The sequence below is a fragment of the Chrysemys picta genome, chromosome 10 (genome assembly GCF_011386835.1).
Source record: "Chrysemys picta bellii isolate R12L10 chromosome 10, ASM1138683v2, whole genome shotgun sequence".
Lineage (NCBI taxonomy): Eukaryota > Metazoa > Chordata > Testudines > Emydidae > Chrysemys > Chrysemys picta.
The window spans coordinates 38,986,000-39,006,178 of NC_088800.1; the positions used below are offsets into that span (position 1 = coordinate 38,986,000).

Here is a 20,179-nt window from a genome sequence, read left to right on the forward strand (position 1 = left end):
ATGGGTCAGTAGTCCATTAAAGGGGATGGATTGCCTTAAAGTTAAGGGGATGGACCAGGACTCAAGAAATCTGCATTCTGTTCCTTGCTCTGCCACAGACTCTATGTGGGACCTTGGGCAAGTCACTTCCATCCAATGATTAAGCACTAGAACAGCCTTCCAAGGAAGTGGTGGATTCTTCATCCCTTGAGGGTCTTCAGATCAAGATTGGAGTCCTTTGTGGAAGAGATGATTTAGTCAAACACAAGTTATTGGGCTCAGAAGTAACTGGGTGAAATTTAATTACCTGTGATCTAATGGTCACTTCTGGCCTTAAAATTGATGAATCTATGAAAATCTCTCTGACTAAAATTTTCAAAAGCACCTAAGTGTCTTCAGAGCCGAAGTCCTATTTTAAAAAGTGACTTAGGCACTTTTGACTATTCACATGTGTAAGTATTCACAGGATCAGAGTCTACAGACCAATCCCTGAAATCTTTACTCAGGCAAATCTCCCATTAAAGTCAATGGGTGATTTGCCAACAGTAAAGACAGAGTAAAAACTAAGTGGGAGCCTCATGAATTGGCCCAGTGATAATTGATCTGACCTGGCTTCTGTGATGCTGACAGACCATTTCAGGCCAGAGCCATAGGCCAATTAACTTGTGTGTGAATATCAAAGGAGTGAAATGTATTAGCATATATTCAGGCCAAGTCACTTGTGTGTTAATAGAGATCAAAGGAGATGTTAATTATTGTTTTTGCCTATCTATATCCTGGTGTTTACTATTACATTACATTTACATTATGCATGCCTGGTAACTAAATAACCCTAAATCAAAGTGTGTGTTAATGTGAAAGTGTATTCAGGTGTTAGAAATGCATGAAAACTAATGGAATGTTTCTTGTATTGTTTTCACTTATTTATTCCTATTATAATGTAATGGCAGGCATTTACATTAGGTATATCCCTGTAACTAAATAACTCATCGAATGGAAATGAAGAAGAATGCAAAATTCAAAGCAATTGGCCACTGTGTGAGTAAAAACACTTAGGAGATTGTTGTCTGTGAAAAGAAGCTATATGTACTGATTCAAAGAAAGATTCTTTATCTCTGGACTGTTTGGATTCTAACAGGGCAGAATAACTGAATGAGAAGATGGAAATCCCCAGAATTATTCTGGGTAGCCCTGGAAAAGGCTTTGGGAAATTGGCAGTCTATTACATCACCGCTGCCATTTGGAGTTACAAACTGTGGTTTACCTATTATTATATTTTACCTGCTTTAAGAACATGTCTTCACTTGCACGTCACCGCAAAAGCAACACTGGTAAGAGCTGTATGCCTCTCATGGAGGTGGTTTTCTTTTTGTGGTGAAACTTCTGAGTTTCACTGCAAAAAGTCATTGGCAAGTGTAGACACTTTCATAGTTTTTGCGCAAAAAGGGGACTTTTTGCACTTTAAATGGCAAGTGTAGACATGCCCAAATCCTGTTTACACATCTTTTAGCCTCCGGAGGATATCCCACAGTGCCTAGGTGACCACCCTAGCCAGCAGCTCTGCTGCTCTGCTCCCAGGTAAACAGACATCCACCTCTCCCCCTGTAAAGCCCCAGGAACTTTGAAACTCCCCTTCCTGTTTTCTTGGCAAGTGCTCACTTATCTGGCCAGGTGACAATGCTTGCTCCAGGGAGCAAAGGATCCCTGTTTGGAGCTTATCAGTGTTTGGGGAGAGGAGGCTGTGCAGGGACCTGGGTAAGTGATTTGGGGTAAGTGACTGTTCTCTTGGGACTGGGAGAAACCTGATGTGGTGTGATTTTAGATTTAAGTAACATTTTATTACAAAGTTCAGCTTTCTTGGTGACAAGGTAGACGGGAGAGTCTAAAGGGACTGTCTGTGACTCCAGGGTAAGACTGGTATAGTGATCTGGTATAGAAATGTTCATATTTGTTACTGGCTTGATGAAATCTAATAATGAAATATACCACCAGTTTGGGGGGTCTGCCCTTGTTTTCTCACAGTCTGCCTGAGATAGGCACTCAGTTGTGAGCCACTTCAGACAGTGTGACAGCTTCCATTCAAGTAAATCGGAGCTTTACCATTGACTTAAATGGCAGTAAGATCAGATCCAGTAGTAGCAGCTTCAACCCAATCTAATTCCCATGGAAGTCAATGGAAAGAGTCTCATTGACTTTAATGGGATTTGTATTGGGCCTATAATGTATAGATAGCCTCCCAGAAATGCCATGCCCCATGGAGGGCTAAGCCTATCAATCACAATTGAACCCACAATAATTCTGACATATTTAAGGCACGGTGAGGTAGCACAGCAAATGTAATTGGTATGGCAGCTCTGTGACTCTGGAGATCATTTCTTAGTTCAGCAGGTATGAAATTACCTAACGTAGATGTGTCAGCTATTGTAGAGCATAATGAAGCCTATTGAGGAGCATGGTCAGTCTGTTCTGGAGTCCACAAAGAAAATTAATTTGTTCTGTAGATTGTCTTTGGTGTGACCTCTGGCACAGGGATAAAGACTGGGTAAATCTACCTCTTTTCTTAAGACCAGTAGATTGGTAAATTCAAATAAACATTATTCCACCTCCAAGTGTTAGCAGATGAACCAAATTAACATGAACATTTGCGGATGAACCAAAGTCCCATAATGCTTTGTATCTATAATCCTTTGTACTCAGGCTAAATCTTAGTATGTTGTTGAATGATGTGTGTGACCTCTTGCTCTGACCTGTTGACCATTAGAAAATATGCTCAGATGCCCAGGAAACCAAGAAAGGGAATACTCCATGTTACTGATGTGTCCTATGGTTGATGAGATAATGACTTGTTGTCAGATGTCTTTAGCTTATCTGTTATGTAAATTGAAAGGAACTCCATGGGTTAGTAGGTCATGAGAATGGAATTTTCTTTGTCCCTTTTTTGTAAACAAGTATGGTGTACTTTCTGAAAGATAGCTGGAATGGATCAGGCTGCAGGACTGCTTCCTTGTGCGGGTAATGTATTTGTCTTTATCGTACTCATTAATCTTTGACTAATAATCTTTGATTAATAAACTGATTGAGCCTGGTTACCTGATCTCTTATTAATAACAGAATCAAACATTTAGCTAACACAAATAATCCCTATAATGGAACCATGCTTTGTAAACTCTATTCAGCTCTCTTCTCAGGGTGTACAGCATGCGAGATCCAGCAGGGGAAAATAGCTCAGCAGTTCCTGCTTCCAGCAATCAAGGGCAGGCCTGGGTGTTGGATACCCATACATTGAAAATGTCTATCTTGGCAAGCTTGTAAACTTGGAAATCCCCCTTTACCAGGTAGCAATTATCAATGCCTGGAAATAAAAATAAATGAGTGAACTGCCTGGCTCTCCCAGTCATGACATTTCTGGATTCAGGTCCAAAAATGTGGGCTCTAGGAGATTCCCCAACATGGTGATGAAGTGAAGCTCTTGGTAGTTAAGTAGTTTCAAATTCAGGATCTATCTATTATTACTATAGTACCTGTGAGCCTTGTTCCTTGGTTCTCAATTTTCCTTAATAACGTTGTGTCCTGGGCTTTACTGAAACCCTTTTGGAAAAAAATCTCTATAAATTAAATCCTGAATCTTAAAGCCACCTCATCAACCACCTTCAAAATCCTCTTCAAAACTCTCCTTTGCCATGGTGACTACCAAAAACTTGACAAGGATTAGGAGGCTGGTGTGCAGAGACTACTACCTATCATGCTGACCAATACTGTCTCATTGTTTCCTTGTGCTCTCCCATCTATCTATTATCCATCTGTTGTCTCTTGTCTTGTACTTAGATTGTAAGCTCCTTGTGACAGGGGCCATCTTTTTTTTCTGTGTTTGTATAGCATCTAGCACAATGGGGGACTAGTCCATGACTGGGCTTTTTGGTGCTATAGTGATGATAATCAGTCCTCCTCCATTGGCACTGCCTTATCTGCTGATTGGCCAGAAGTTCACATAACTCTGAATAAACTTCTGAACTTTTAGAAGCTTATCCAGACAATACAACTGAACATCCTCTGCTTCACCCACCATTAGCCTTAACCTGGTATCAAATCAAAGCTACCCTGACAGGAACCATGGCAAGAAAAAAGTGTCTTTCTCTTCGATGAAAGAAAATAGCAAAACATTTAGAATTGCTCTTGTGTAACATAGAGATAAGGTGGGTGAGGTAATATCGTTTATTGGTGAGAGAGATAAGCTTTGGAGCTTACACAGAGCTGGGTGTTGGATATCCATACATTGAGAATGTCTTTCCTGTAATGACCTGTAAATCCCCTCTTTCCCATGCAGTAATTTTCAATGCCTGGAAGAAAAAATAAATGAGTGCAAAGCCTGGCTCTCCCAGGCATGACATTTCCCAATGTGGTGATGGTAAGTGAAGAAGAGCTCTGTGTAAGTGCCAAAGCGTGTCTCTCTCATCAACAGAAGTTGGTCGCTTGCTGGGCAGGGGTCGCTTGCTGGAGGATTCTCTGCGACTTGAAGTCTTTAAATCATGATTTGGGGACTTCAACAGCTGAGTCAAGGGAGAGAATTATTCCAGGAGTGGGTGGGTCAGCTTTTGTGGCCTGCATCATGCGGGAGGTCAGACTAGATGATCATAATGGTCCCTTCTGACCTTAAAGTCTATGAGTCTATGAGACACTTCAGTCTAGGGGACTCTTCTGAGACTTCTGCAGGGGAAGGCCAATGCTGTGTTGCTATTCCGAGCTCTCTTGTGCAAGCAGACGCCTCACTAGAAATCAGTGGAATGAGGCAGCAAGGAGAAATAGGAAAACAATTGTCAGCTGCTAGCGAAGAGGTCTAGTACAGATATTAGCCATGACCATTGTGTCTGCCCAATAATTACCCCTTGTAGGAACTGGCTTCCCCTGATGGTCCCTTATGGGGGAATGGATGTCTCTGGGGCTGGATGATGTGTGGGGCTGGGATGGAAGCAGCCATGGTAGGTAAATTAGCCTGCCTTGGATTATTGGTGGGGGCATCTGATATGGATTTGAGAGGACAGTGCAGGCCTGGCCCATGAAAGGGAAGCAGTGAGAGAGACTGGGGACCGGAACTAGGTGAGGGCAGAGGCACTGGGTCAACTTCATGGTGGATGAAAGCTTATGCAACCCTCATTGACTTCAATGACCAGGCTGAGCTGGGTGCAAACAATGAGGAAAATGCCTCTTGCTAGAGATTGGAAGAGAATGAAAGAGTGAGATAAAGACAGAGAGAGGGAGGAGAAGCAGTCAGCAGACAGACTGGGGGAGAGACAGAGAAGTAAAGATAAAAGCAGATTAAAAAAGGGAGTGGACAGAAACAGAAAGAAAGAGGGAGGGAGGGAGAGAGGGGCAGGAACCCAGATAACCACTGGAAAAGAGAGATAAAGAGGGAGGGGGATGATGGTTTGACCAAGCTACAGGAGTGTGTTTCAAAGAGCCTTTGTCCATGTTCAGGAAATGCCCTGGGTGTTGGCAGCAAATGAGCTCAGCACACCCTGGGAATTTACCTGATCCTGCTGGCTTAGGGAACAGGCATGTCTTCAATCAAAAGGCCATTCTGCCAAACATTGAAACAAACTCTCAAAAAACCCCAAACCAAAATAAAGTTCCCCCAGCTGCACCCTCTTCCCAAAACCACAGGAGGGTCAGAGATGCCCATGGACCCTTCCTGGGTGTGCTGCGGGTATAAATTTTTAATCACCTTGCAAACTCCTGTCTTCAAAAGAAGGAGCACAAGAGGCTCCCCTTAAATGCTGCAAACCAACAGTAGTGCTGCTCCATGCTCTTAGTGAGGTTACTCAGTGGATCCCCTGGCCCACGGCATCTCTGATAGCCCATCGCTATGCTCTGCACATGTGGAGTTACAGGACTGAGACAGAGTCACACATCTCAGACTCATGTTCTTTGCTAAAGTGGCTTCACCTGTAGTGCGGACAGGGCCTCAGGCAGTGGTGAGCTGGAAGGATGTGGGAGATCTCTGCTTTTCTGCTCAGCTCGGCTCAGCCTCCCGTCCTTCTTCTCCTCATTTGTCTGTTGTGTCCTGTCTGTCATGTAGACCATGAGCTTGCTGGGGCAGGGACTGTCTTTTTGTTACGTGTTTGTACAGACCCTAGCACCAGGAGGCCCTAGTCAAGATTTCTTGCTGCTACTGAAATATAAATAATAAACAATCTCAACATTATCAGGGAGGCCTAAGAGTGAAATTCACTCCTGTGCAGAGAGCTAACACCAGATAGAGCCCTGCTCGGGACTGTTTTTAATCCTGCTCCTGTCCCACCCCGCAATACCCACTCCCACTCGCTCCCGCACTGTTTCTTGCATTTTTATCCTGCTCCCACCTGCAAAAATCTTAGATCCCACAAATCCCACAAGAGAGACAGATTTCCCCATGCTACTAAAAAAAAAAATCAATTCCCCACAAAAAATTGTTGGTTAAGATAGATAGATAGATAGAATTCAGACACAATTTTTACCACTAAAAGAATAAAACAAATCTTGCTTAAACCATATAAAAATACTCTAACTCCCGTTACAATAGACATCAAATCTCTTTCTATTCCTCACTTAAATTTAAGTATTAAAACCTTTATTTAAAAAAAAAAAAAAGAAAATCTTGCTTTACAGTTTGGAAATTCTATTTATGACAAACTGAAGAGACATTTTGTGTTTTCGCACAAATTACCGCTGGCTGGTTTTTTTTGCCCACTCAAGCCCAGCCACAACAAAGTACATTTTACCTGCTTCCACTATTATGGCAGCGGGTCCTGCGGGACCCATGAGATCCCAGTCCCACTGCAGAGGACAAATACCAGATATATGCACCATTTTCTTAATTCCCAAATTAGGGCTTTAATGTGATTTAGGTCTTGTCTAGATGGGGAAATTATTCTGGAAAAAAGGTAGTGTGTGAATTTAAAGTACAACAGCTATTCTGGAGTAACTCTGTGGATGGACTCTCTTAATCTGGAATAAAAGTGCCTTTTTCTGGTTTATTTTATTCACTTCCAAACTGGAATAAGATTGTCCAAATAGGGCACTATTCTAAAATAGCTACTGTGGAATAGCTTATTCTGCAACAGGTATTTTGCTCAGTTTCCCCATATAGCCAATCCCTAATGTGGTGCATGCACCTGGTGCTGGCCCTCCACATGTGGGTGAATGTTACCCTACGTGATTAAGGCATGGAACTGGGAGATCTGAACTCTCTTCCTGGCTTTTCCATTGACTTGTGTGGCATTGCATAAATTGCTTCACCTGTATGTGCCCCACTTTCCCAATCTGTAAAAGTGGCTAACACCACTTACCATCCCTCCTACGGATGCAGGGATGATTAATTCAATAATGTTGTTGACCTGAATTTCATGGGTTCGTTGTTATGGCTCGCCACTGATCGCATCCGACCAGAAGATTTATAGGTTCTTGTCCAATTCAGACTACAGGGTCCAAGAACTCAGAGAGTTCTATATCAGGAGAGGACTCTCGGGGTGCTTGGCAAGAACACTTACACTGAGGACAATACCAAATTGATAAAACCTTTATTGAAATTAACATAAAAAATAAGAAATGCAATGAAACTTATGACTGCAAAACAGTAAAAGAATTCCAAAACTCCTGGTGGTAACATTCCTATTATAAGTACCTTAACCTAACATACTCACACCCTTCCTTGAGGACCCAGTAATAGGAGGTGAAGGACCAGCCTCACTCCTGACATGCCCGATTACGCGATGGTGCTAGCTTCCCCAATGGTTAGGAATGTTGAGTAGTTATACTATACTGCACAAGCTGAGCTGATAGCGTGATAGAAGATAGAATAGATAGATAGATGAAAAGCTAGTCTCTAGAGTATAGGAGAACTGGAAAAAGCACTCCAAGAAACCAAAGCTTCAGGAGTTAGAAGAGCCTAGAACCTAAAAGAGCTCTCTTACAGGTATTTTATAGGATCCTGACCTATGTAATTCAGGCCCAACCTACTATACCAGCGGTTCTCAAACTGGGGTCGCCGCTTGTTCAGGGAAAGCCCCTGGCGGGCTGGGCCGGTTTGTTTACCTGCCGCATCTGCAGGTTCGGCCCATCGCGGCTCCCACTGGCCGCAGTTCGCCGCTCCAGGCCGATGGGAGCTGCAGGAAGCGGCGCGGGCTGAGGGACGTGCTGGCCACCCTTCCTGCAGCCCACATTGTCCTGGAGTGGCAAACCGCGGCCAGTGGGAGCCGCGATCAGCCGAACCTGCAGGTAAACAAACCGGCCCGGCCCGCCAGGGGCTTTCCCTGAACAAGCGGCAGCCCAAGTTTGAGAACCACTGTACTATACCCAAATATTATTTCCGTCCCCTAAGAAATTTATGGGTACCCTTCTTCTATAGGTTAGTAGATTATGACACTTACTTTCTAAATATATTAATAAGGATTATCTCACTCCAAAACTGCCAACCTAGGCTCTCTTGATGACCTCCAAGTTGTGGTGTACCCTGCAGTTACCAACCAGTTGTAGATACTGGATAAACCTGTGATGTGATCTGGATAGTTCCTCCTTTTGGTTCCCCAAAGTTCAGGGGCCATTCTTTTCTGTGCCAAAGGTTGCCAGCTTTTATGCTGACATTTTTTTGCTATATAGCAGATTTTACCGGATCTTACAGGCCAGTAGGCTTCTTGCATTTCAGCAAAACTTATTATTAGGAAACACATGCCTCAACACATCCTAAATTCCAAGGAATTGATACTGATAAAATATAAGAATAAAATGGATTAATTTCAGAAAAATAAACATATTAATTGATACTGCTGGCTGGATTAGTAGGATATAATAGCTAGCAAAATAATCTTATGGGCTACAGTGTTTGCAAAGCATTGTGAGATCTTCCATAAAAGATGATCTGGAGGTGGAACCTGCTGCAGGTGGAATAGCGAGCAGACACTCTTCTTGTCTCCATTTGATTCACAGTGAACTCTTTGCAATTGTTAATTAGGGGCTGAGGACTGGATGTGCTCTATAGCTGAGACACTGCCAGAGGCAGAACATTTCTTCACATTTATCCAACCCACTGACTTGAACATCCCCCAGTTTCCTTTCTTCCTCTAATTTCATGCATCTGGACTGGGTCTGGTCTTCCCTGCCTTGCATCACCAGTGAATACAGACAGCTATCTATCAGTTTGACTTTACCCAAACTGGGACTTGTCTACACCATGCAGCTTTTAGCGACAAGGCTGTGTCGACACTTTTGGGGCCTGTGTCAACACAGCCTTGTCGCTAAATGTCGGCGTGTGTAAATGCTCTTTGTTGGCACTTTTGCCGACAAAATACTTCCAGCCCCACGAGCGGTGTTCACTTTGTCGGCAGGAAAGCGCGCCTGCCGACAAAGCTGCGTTCACACTGCCACTTGCCGCAGCAAAACTTTTATCTTCCAGGGGGAGAGGGGCTTTTTTAAGTACCTGTGAAAGACAAAAGTTTTGTTGACAACTTGGCAATGTAGACAAGCCCAAGCTTGAGGTATGTTCATTGCTTTGCCCTCAAAGAATGTTTTCCATTATTGTTGTGAATCCTGGCCCATCTGGCAAGCAGAAAAAACCAAGCCAATGTCACAAAGCGATCAGCGAACTTCCAAAAGAGCTTCCCAAACCCTAGTCTCATTGTGAGAAAGGTAATGATTCAGAGGCCAGAGAAGGACTCTACATATATTAAGAATGAGATGAGTAAGTGGATGCAGCTGGAGTTTGGCAGCATTTAAAAGGATTACAGATAGAATTACTGAGCCTTGAAGAAACTGGTTAACCTTATTGTCAAGGTGACATGCATGGACTCAGGGCCTGAGAAGTTAATAAATGAGCTAATGTAAAGATAGTTAATTGGCTGGTGAGACTGCAGGGCATTCTCAGGGCAGGAATGAATTCTTCCCTTTGTCTCCATTCCTTGTTCCCTGTGCATGTCTCTCCTTGTTCTCTCCTCACCATGGCCTCCCTGCACCTTTCTTTCTCACCTTCTCCTGGATGTTCTGAAGACTTTCATCTCCTTCCACAAGCTGTTCTTGCACAAGAGGTGTTTCAGCGGGTGTGCTATGGAGAGGCGGCTGCGTGTTAGGGATTAGTGGGAAGGATGCACTTTCCTAGATTCATAGGTTTAAAGCCAGAATGAGGGACTGTTATAATCACCCAGTCTAACCTGTTTGAACACACACTGGCTGACCCACTCACACTATGCTGATCCACCCAGAGAGGTGGATCTGAATGGTACCATCACACCAGGCAGATAATAATATTGTTACCAAGCAGCTAGTCAATGTTTGGGGCCCTGAGAATGTTCCAATTGGGAGTAGAAATTGTTGATGGAGTCTGGTATTTTCTTTGATGCAATCTTGTTTCTTTACAAGGAATTTACACCACATGCAGGAGGAATCAAAATCAAAACAGTTTCTTAGCTCACAGGCTCAAACTTCTTTCAGGCAGCACCCCCTACCCAGAATCTTTCTCTATGCTTTTTCCAGGGTCACACCTAGCTTACCGGCTGCTGCTTGGCTTGCTTTCAGAGGTGAAAGTAAGCTGGTCCAGTCCAGTACGGCGTACCACCAAGAGCCAGTACGTTGTGCCGGACCGGACCGGCTTCCCCAGGCTGATTTAAAGGCCCCAGGGCTTCCAGCTGCAGCCGGAGCCCCTGGGCCTTTAAATCTTGATTTTAAAGGGCCTGGGTATTTAAAGGCCCCACCTCTTCTGGTTGAGACCACGCCTCTCCCAGTTGAGGCCACGCCCCCTGCTCAGGACTCCAGCGTACCGGTAAGTCCTTTAAGTTACTTTCACCCCTGCTTGCTTTCTCTGCTCTCTATGGGCATGTCTACACTGCAATAAAACACCCACGCCTGGCCCATGTCAGCTGACTTGGACTCGCAGGGCTAGGGCTGCAGGGCTACAAAACTGCAGTGTGGATGTTCAGGCTCGGGCTAGAGCCTAAGCTCTGGGGGTGGGTCTCAGAGCCTGCAGCCTGAACCCAAGCTAGCAGACATGGACTCTGAGACTCAGTGCCATGGGTTTTTTATCGCAGTGTAGAAATCCCCTATTAAGCCTCCTGTCTACTAGGTTTTGATCTGCCAAGGCACCTGTGGTCATCTCTGAACCGATTTCGAACAGGACAGGGTAACTGTATGGCCAGTCTCTTTAAAAGGAGTTTATCTAATGACCCGCGATGCAGCTGCAGTCAACTTCAGACTATGTCGCATATCAGGGTCGAGTGCCCACTGACTTATTTCGAATGCTGGCTACGGCTCTTCACCTGGTTGATGATGACACCATTAAATGGCTGAGCACATTGCATGTACTGCCGATGATGATTAGGCCTTGTTTTAGGTGTGACTCCATAACTGTCCCTTACAGCAATCTTAAGTGAAGGGCATATTCATACATCAGTTTCAGCATAGTTTTAATTCAACTCATAACAAGGTTTAGCCCAGCTCATAACAATATTCTACCTTAAATCTTTTGCACTCCAACAGTAACCACTTCTAGAACATGGACTTCATTATCACCTGCCTGACCTGCAGCAGAATGCGACTGTGCAGGCATGAATAGACTGACTAATCATCAGTAATGAAGGGACAAACGTCATTATCAGTTTATGTAATGGAACCCATACCAGCCGATGAATTAATAACTCATAGTGACTAGTTCAGTGGTTCCCAAATTGTGATCTGTGCAGAACTGGCTGGTCACACGGTCCTGGCTCCTCCTGCTTTTTTCCAGCTACTGAACCCCATTAAAAGACAGCTAAAGATACATGAAATAATGTCCTAATGTTACAGTTATACATAAGTTATTACTATAGCTGCCAGAGTATTGTTATGAGACCATGAAGAGTGGTGGGCTGCATGACAGCCAATCAGAGAGGACAGGATCCAAGAAACAACCACTCTTTAAAGATATAGTCCACAATATAAAATGGTGGAGAACCTCTGACTTATTCAATGGATTCATCTTCTCGTTTTGTGTTCACAAATTGCCAGCAGTTTCAGCTTTCCTTTATTTGTTACTCAAAACTGTTCACTGAATAACCCTGTAAATAATTCTTGGTTCCTTGATAACTCAGGAACGGTTCATTTTAACATATTAATTAGCATTTATAAGCTGTCGTCGAGGTGCACTCTGCTGTTTGAAGGAGTGACTTGTAGCTGTGACACAGGACTGATACACAGGAGATTGGGTTCAGTTCCCAGTTCTGCCACAGAATTCCTTGTGTGACCTTATCTCATGCCATTTAACTTCCCTGTGCCTCCATTACCCATCTGTAAACTGGAGGCAATAATTCTGCCCTAGTTATTCGACTGCAAGTTTTGTTGAGCCAGGCACTGTCTCTCACTGTGCATCTGTACAGTGGCTAGCACAATGGGGCCGTAATCACAGTTGGAGCCTCTAGATAACATAATCTACATAATACAGACATGTCCCTCAGATGAGCGTTACGTATATACGCAAACAGAGACAATTACCAAAAAATTATTATAAAATTTAATTGTGTCTAGCACTGGAATAGCTATTGTATGGGACAATCCCCCACCGGCAAAGGCTGGACAGCATGTTCTAATAGGATGTATCTGCTGCTAACATTATCTGTGATTTAGTAGAAAGTGGATCATAACTTTAATGTTAACAGCAGGAGAATAAATCATTAATCCATTAGTGTGCGGCTTTTCTCTCTCATGTCCTGCCCAGTTCTCATCGTGGCCAGGCCTTTTGGAGATCCCACTGCCTCATGCTTCATTTAATGAGCAGCCGGCTTGGGATGATTGGCTGGCTTGGCTGCAGTTACTCTTGGAGCATGGCCCTGGGTCAAAGTGAGACGTCAGGAGAGTCTCATAATTAGCCAGCTTAACATGAAGGCGTTTCAAAGAAAAACAACTACAAGAGAAAGAGCCCTTTGTGAGTGAGATCTTGGGCAAGGGACCAGCCGGCCTGGCTGGGGTGGAGGCATCATTGATGTTTCTTCTTCACTGCTGAGACCAAGGGAGAAATAACAGGAGAGAGAGAGAAATCCCCATTGAAGGACTTCTGGGAAGGATTCTCAAAAGCACTCACTCCGCGTTTGGCCTAGTTCTGCACCCATTGAAGAGCATGGTAAGACTGCTGGTGACATCAAGAGGGGTCGAGTTAGGCCAATGCTCAGTGCTTCTGAAAACCGCGCCAAGATTAACCCCAGTTTATCGCTACAGGAGACTTTACAACATCAGAGCGACACCCCCAGAAAGGCCAGGGCCTGCTTCTATGAGGATCTGATCTTCCCCCGGCATCAGTGCGAGGTGTGGGCTGTCTGCACCTCGCAGGATCAGGCCACTGGTATGTGCCAAGGATTACGGATGGGTTTCCTGACTGAATGGTGATTGGAAACCTTCCACACCTGTCACCTGAACATAGCAGCTGTTTCTGCAGAATCAGAACAGTTTAGCTGGGTGCCAAAATCCCCACACTGCTAGCAGCTACTGGCGATCCTCCTCTAGACTAAGTGCTAAGAACCTGGGTTATAGCCAGATTCTACAAGACGTCGGGCAGGAGGTCAAAGCAGAGGCCAGCTTCCAGCAGTAGTCCAGTGCCCCAGTGACCAGGGCCGGCTCTAGGCACCAGCAAAACAAGCTGGTGCTTGGGGCGGCACATTTTTAGGGGCGGCATGGCCAGCGCCAGAATGCCACCCCTAAAAATGTGCCCCGGCCGCCCTAGCTCACCTCCGCTGCTGCTGCCACGGCGCGCGAAACAGCTGATTCACACGCCGCTACTCGCCCTCCCTCGCAGGCTCTCAAACCTGGGAGGGAGGGGGAGCAGCGGCGCGCGAATCAGCTGTTTCGCGCACCGCGGTGGCTCGGGGTCTCCCCCTCCCTCCCAGGCTCTCAAACCTGGGAGGGAGGGGGAGATCCCGAGCGGCCGTTTCGTGTGCCGCTGCTCCCCCTCCCTCCCAGGTTTGGGCGCCTGGGAGGGAGGGGGAGAAGCGGCGCCCGCGTCGCGGCCACTCGGAGTCTCCCCCTCCCTCCCAGGCTCTTAAACCTGGGAGGGAGGGGGAGACTCCGAGTGGCTGCGGTGTGGCGCCGCTTCTCCCCCTTCCTCCCTCCCTCCCTCCTAGGCTTGAGAGCCTGGGGGGAGGAGGCAGGGCTGGGGATTTGGGGAAGGGGCGGAGTTGAGGCGGGGCTGGGGGTGGGGTAATTAAATAAGGGGAGGGCGGCCAAAATTGTTTTTGCTTTGGGCGGCAAAAATCCTAGAGCCGGCCCTGCCAGTGATCCCCTGCAGTGCCATCCCAACAGTCCTGACTCCTTCTCCAGGTGGATCAGCTCCCCCTCGTGCCCCCCCTCACACATTACACATACTCATCTCGCTCCTCCCCCAGGGGACAAGCCCAAGTAGGCTGCATACTGCGGGAGGCTAGGCCTGAGGATTGGCAGCCCTATGGATTTGGGTGAAAATCAGAAAAGCTGAAAGCAGGAAATGGAGGCATCTGGTTAACAGAGCTAGCAGCTTCAAACATCTCTGTAATTTTCTACAGATCAAAGGACCTGTTGCTAGCAGCCATTAATACCTTCCAGCATAATAACACCCTCATCTCAGGTCCGCCCTTCCACCCAATACAGTTTTAAAATGTTGTCACACTGAAGGAGAAAGGGGTGGGGCAGGACAGAGGAACGAGGAGTTAAAGGAGTGTGCCACAGAGCCCCTGGCATGAAGCAGAGAATGGGGGACCCTGGCTTGAGAAGAAGGGGGCACACAGATCTCCTGGTGGGGGAAGAATGGGGGATCCTAGGGACGGGAAAGGGAGGAATGGGGGTAAAGAGAGTTCATACAGAGCCTCTGGTATGGGGGCAGAGAATGGGGGATGCTGGCATGGGGGAGAGTGGTAGGGGGCACACAGAGCCCCTGATGTTGGGGAGAATTGGTGACTGTGGCAGGGAAAAATGCGGGAGTGTAGTCGAAAGAGAGAGCCTGAAGCATGGACCTGGTGCAAGACCTGAGGTCTGAACCAAAATTATGCTATGAGCAAAAGTCAGGCCCTGTCAAAATGCAGACGCTTGCCTGCAAGTTCAGTGTCTGGTACATGAACTTACATATTCAGTGGCTAAAACACACAGAATTATGGAAACACATTCCAGCAGGCAAGCACACAGACACCCCAACCTAACACGTGCTGGTTTGACAGAAGGGATGAACAGGGATGTGTTGTCTGAAACATTAGGAATAAAGTACAAAGCCAGGTGGTGAATAGGGATGTTTTATCTGAAGCATCAAGCGACAGGTACAAGGGGAGATAACAAACATGTCATGAAACACGCGAGATGGTAGGTAAGTTGTTTGTTTGTCTCAGTCTATAAATGTTGGAATGCCTCGCCTTAACCTTTCACCTGGCATACAGGGAGGTGGAAAGTCCCACTGGTTACTGAGCCGGTCCATTGTAACGGGCATATGTGTGTTAGTGTATCTGTAGCACAGCTAGGGCACTAGGACCATGCTTTGTTAAGAATAAACCTGGCCGAATGACTTCACCACTGAACTGTGTCTGTGGTCTCTTTGGGCAGTTTGGTCAAGGTGTGCTGGGTCGACTACCTGGCCAGAGCTCGCACAACACAGAGAGAACTAACTGACAACAGAGGAATGAGGGGAAGGGGGCATAGGTAGAATGAGGGGCATGGGGAAAGGCAGGGAGGAATGGGGGGCACAGAGCCCCTGGCATGAGGGAAGCTGGGTGGGGGAGTTCCTGCAATAGAGAGGGATGGGAAGGTGGCACACAGGGAGCTTGTGGGGGATGGAGGGAGTGCAAGGAGCCCTTGGTGTGTGCTGTGAGCTCAGTCAACAGAAGCAACAAAGTGTGACTCCCTTGTATTTTTAACACACATTAGAGGGAGGCAGGGAAGTTTTCCAAATATGGAAGCAGAAAAAAACTTCCCCAAAACACAGAACTACTGAAAATCTGAAGAAACAAACAAGGCCAGGATGCAACATGGCAAAGCAGAACCAGACCCCAATATGAGCTAAAAAATGCAAAGTGAGACTCACATCCTTGTCTGGCTAGATGCCATGAAATGAGAACAATTCACTCACGTAGGTCTTGGTTTCTGAGGCAATGGAATGCCAAATATTGCGCAATGCTATTGATTGAACGACAGCTAGAAGGCAAAGCTATATCTGGATTTACTTATCTCGGTAGCTAATAAGATTGTCTGATTTGCATATTTCATATTTTGTGTGTCCAAAATGCCAGCCAGTATACTTGAGCTTTGCATTTATAAGGGCAGTTATTTCTCTACAGGGTGGTACTTCCCTTCAGAAGCCTGGTGGCCATGGAAATGCACTGCAGGGTTCTGGTAGATTTTGTTTTTTTAAAGCCTTTAAAGTTCTCTTCAGAGATGGAGTGTTAATCCTGGTGTCTCGGGTAAATTCCAACTCAGGAAAATGGACTCTGCCTTTCTAAATTCTCCCTGCTGTCAGAGTCTAAGGCTACCTCTACACTACGGGGGGGGGGGGGGGGTCGATTTAAGATACGCAAATTCAGCTACGTGAATAGCGTAGCTGAATTCGACGTATCGCAGCCGACTTACCCCGCTGTAGGGACGGCGGCAAAATCGACCTCTGCGGCTTCCTGTCGACGGCGCTTACTCCCACCTCCGCTGGTGGAGTAAGAGCGTCGATTCGGGGATTGATTGTCGCGTCCCGACAGGACGCAATAAATCGATCCCCGAGAGGTCGATTTCTACCCGCCGATTCAGGCGGGTAGTATAGACCCAGCCTTAGTATCATGAACTGGGCTAAGAAAACAGTGCTTTTTGAGGAGAGGGCTGTTTTTGTGATTAGATCATGGGCCTGGGACTCAGGAGATCACATTCAATTTTGGGCTCTGCCACAGATTTTGTGTGTAACCTTAGGCAAGTCAAGGGTCTACTGGGTGCTGAGGACTTCTAAAAAAAATGGCCAGTTCATTTAGGTGCCTAAGGGAGAGCTGAGTTCTTCTGAAAATCAGCCATTAATCTCTCTTTATCCAAAATGGGGATGATTATTCTTACATTGCGCACAGCTGGGTTATGAGGAACTAAGCTGTCAATGTTTACAAAGTATTTTGAAATCCCCTGGTGAAAGCTTGGTTTCTAAGCAGACCGGACCACCATTGTTTTCAGATGGGTTGAGCCAATCAAGCTCTCTGCCTGATTACTGCAGATTGATTGATTTTCTTTCCCCAGATGAATTCACTGGATACAGTCCTGGCTCACTGAAGGCAATGGCAAAGCTCTCTATCCCAGGCTACCAGCGCATTAATCAATTTCTACAAAACACTCCAGAATATATTAACACAGTTTGAAAAGCAGTAACTTAGAACAAGGGGAGAAATAGTTAAGAGAGGGATCTACAGGAAATAAACAACAAAAATGGGGTTTCAATTATTTTTGCAGCGTTTGGGGGGGCGTGGCGGGAATAAGATCCAGTAAAGTTTTACTGAAGTCAGAGACGTTCAGTCAGCTGATTCAGCCAGTTAAGCAATAAGCACTAAGCGCTCCTTGCCAGTTGTTGCCAGTTGTTCCCAGTGAGCAAAGATTGTGAAATCGATTGATTGCATAAAACAGATGTTAACATTTTTGTAACCTGAAAACACACAGGCATGAAAAACACATTCCCCATGTGACACCCACAGACTCCTCCTGCACACATGTGGCTGCTAATGAAAATCGGCAACATGAATGCAATAGGGAAGATGGCCAAGGAACAGCCAGACAAAAATAAGTGGTAGCTGGCCCTTCATGGGATCTCATAGAGAGCTAATACAAGGTCTATGAACCACTTAAATCCCAACCCTGTGGGTTGAAGTGGGATTTAAGTGAGCCACAGACTTTGTACTGGCCTTCTGCACAGGGTGGATTTCACCCTGAAAGCAAAGCACAGGACTCTGATATGTATGACCTATCTGCCTTGTAAATAGTCATCTTTATCCTCCTTCTGGGAGTCCCATGTCAATGTCAGAGATATGTAATGTTCAGTTTAGTCTTTTTGGTGTTATTCTCACATGTACTCTTGGTTTGTTCCTAATCCTGGATATGACTCAAACACTACCTTGAAAAAGCATCGCAATCACAATTAATCCATTCTTAGAAAGAGTCAGTAAACACCCCTTCCCTCCTGTCCATCTCCAGCGATTGGCCAGGTGGAAGATAAAGGTCCTTTGGCACTTGATCAAAACAGGAGGGGATAACCCCAGTGTCCTTGACCAGCATTCCCTCTCTCAACAAAACAGGTTCCAACGTCCAAGGCCCCATGTATCGAATACCAAGCACAGTCTCTCTGTCATGTATATACCACGCTCAGCATCCTGTTATCAGTGACAGACCAGCCACCACATCCTTCTACGCAGTCACTGTGGTTCTAGTATATAGATCCCTGCTTTGTAAATGTTTTGTGAAACCTTAAACATGGAATGATCTAATCTAATCTTTCTATTGGGTTTGTAATGTGCCCATCGCCATCATCCCGGGGCCAATGCATGACTATAAATCAATTCTAATCTCATTTTAAAAGTTTTAAAACATTCATCAGATGTAGAGATGGATCATACGTACCTGAAATTCATTCCCAATACAGCTGATCTGTAAAAGAGGTAAAAACATCAGTGAAAAAACTCACATACACACAAACAAACAAAAAGTGTATTTAAATTTCCCTTTTGATGGCAATTTGCTGGTTTTGTTGTTGAGGCACTAAAACTGATTTGAAAGATAATTCTGCATCTACGCAATATATTGCCACAGTCATTTCAAAAAAGCATTTGGCTAGATCCCAAGTTGGGGTAAATTGGCTTAGCTTTAAAGCAGTTAATGGATTTACACTGGCTGAGGATCTGGATCTTGAACACACTCCAGAAAAGGCTTTGTTTTTGCTATTGTCTTCTGGAGAATCCAGAGGAATTTTAAAATGGAAGAGACCAGAATGTAGTCTAACCCTCAGGAGAAGAACTCATAAATGACTACATCTGCATTGCTTCAGCAGTAAGGATGGCCCCAATGGTTTGTTATCCTTCACGTAATGACTGGCCTGGACAGTTAAAAGTTAGAGGGGAAGAGGAGGGTAGGATGTCTGGTCCTTATCTGATAGATAAAGCTACAGCAGTTGTTATTGATATAAAATCTTGAGTTATATAAATAACTGTAAAACCTCAGGGACCTGAGGAGCTGTGTTTTGTGATATGCTTCATGGAGAATAATGGGACCATAGATGTTAGTGGTGAAAGAATCCTATTTGACCACCCAGTCCATCCCTGTCAGTGCAGGATTATTCCTTATTGCAAATGTATTAGTGCTTTCGCCAATTTAAGGGCCTAATTTTCAGGAGGCTGAAAGGGTCATGCACATTGGTGAGTGAGCATTTGCCTGCCTCATCTGAACTTAAACTTGACACAGCCGCAGATGGGATTTTTTCAGTTGAATTGTACTATTTCCAGCACGGAGGGATGGGCATGTGAGGAGGGAGGTGTGTGGAGGGAGGTCTCCTGCATAGAGCCTCCCTTTCCATGCTGAATGGATGGGGTACCATCTCCACAGCATCGCCTTCCATATGAAAACCCTTCTACTGGGGATCCAGGATGGAGCCTCCAGCACAAACTCAGGCTAAGTCAACCAGGCTTCTTCCTGCAGGCTCCTGGGTGGTTCACACACACTGAAGCAAGAGCTGCCATAAAATAGCAGAGGATGGATCATGCTTCCTGCAGGCTCTGTGCAGCCAGAGCTTTGGCCAGTTCTGCTTGGGGTCAGTTCACCCTACAAACTATTACCATGTCTGAATAGGATAGCGAGGGATTGCAGATTCTGACACGACGTTGGACACAGCTTGTCTTGGTTAGCTAACAGGGCGGTCCAGACACAGTGACATTAAAGTAGGGTGGCCACTCATGCACCCCTACAATACCGGACGTTCTGGTACTACAGATGTGTAGACCACAGGTGTGATCTCACATGCACAGTGTGTGTGAGGTCATGTTGGTTGGGGGCAGAGCAGTGCGCTCTTCAGAATGGCATCACCTAATTTTAAATGCTTTGTCCCCTGTCCTGGTTTTATCTCAGTACCGGACAGGGGACAAAGCATTTAAAATTAGGGCTGTCCAGGTTAAAACAGGACGAATGGCCTGTCTACTTTAATGTAGACAAAGCCTTTACTGATCACAGGACCATAGCAATGTCACAGCTGATCACCAGC

The 20,179-nt window shown here is 45.5% G+C and overlaps 1 long non-coding RNA gene across 2 annotated transcripts in view; it reads left to right on the forward strand.

Moving 5' to 3' along the window:
* The first annotated feature begins 1,569 nt into the window (after positions 1 to 1,569).
* LOC135973970 (uncharacterized) overlaps positions 1,570 to 20,179 on the forward strand; it is a 30,200-nt gene continuing 11,590 nt past the window's right edge. The window contains exons 1-2 of one of the 2 annotated variants that reach the window (XR_010591095.1): positions 1,570 to 1,748; positions 2,929 to 2,991. This is a non-coding gene — a long non-coding RNA (uncharacterized LOC135973970). The remainder of the gene's footprint in view (positions 1,749 to 2,928; positions 2,992 to 20,179) is intronic. The other variant, XR_010591096.1, reaches the window with a different exon arrangement.